Here is a 612-nt window from a genome sequence, read left to right as displayed (position 1 = left end):
ATGCCAACAACTTTGAACTTAAACCACAGTTCATCACCCTTGTTCAGAACAACTGTTCGTTTGGAGGAGGTGTTCAAGAAGACACCAATCAACATTTAACCACCTTCCTGAGAATATGTGACACAGTGAAGTCTAATGGTGTTCATCCTGACGCCTATAGACTGCTCTTATTTCCATTCTCACTCAGGGACAAGGCAGCCAAGTGGCTGGAATCTTTCCCAAGGGAAAGCTTGACAACTTGGGAAGACGTGGTGAACAAATTCTTAGCAAGATTTTACCCTCCTCAAAGAATCAATAGGCTGAGAGCTGAGGTCCAAACTTTCAGGCAACAAGATGGTGAAACTTTGTATGAAGCATGGGAGAGATTTAAGGACCTCACAAGGAGGTGTCCACCTGACATGTTCAACGAATGGGTGCAGCTGCACATTTTCTATGAAGGGCTCTCTTATGAGTCAAAGAAGGCTGTAGACCATTCATCCGGAGGATCCTTGAACAAGAAGAAAACCATTGAGGAGGCTATAGATGTCATTGAAACAGTAGCAGAGAACGACTACTTCTATGCTTCCGAAAGAGGGAACACAAGAGGAGTAATGGAGCTAAACAATGTAGATG

General features: G+C 43.8%; 1 non-coding gene across 1 annotated transcript; it reads right to left on the bottom strand.

Annotated features, from left to right (window-relative positions):
• Positions 1-296: 296 nt before the first annotated feature.
• On the bottom strand, positions 297-400 carry LOC148574315 (small nucleolar RNA R71). The gene has a single exon (XR_015905481.1). It is a non-coding gene; the product is annotated as a small nucleolar RNA R71 (small nucleolar RNA).
• Positions 401-612: the final 212 nt, after the last annotated feature.

Source organism: Arachis ipaensis, chromosome B2, assembly GCF_059453495.1.
Source record: "Arachis ipaensis isolate K30076 ecotype BB chromosome B2, ASM5945349v1, whole genome shotgun sequence".
Lineage (NCBI taxonomy): Eukaryota > Viridiplantae > Streptophyta > Magnoliopsida > Fabales > Fabaceae > Arachis > Arachis ipaensis.
This window is presented reverse-complemented; position numbering and strand designations above follow the sequence as displayed.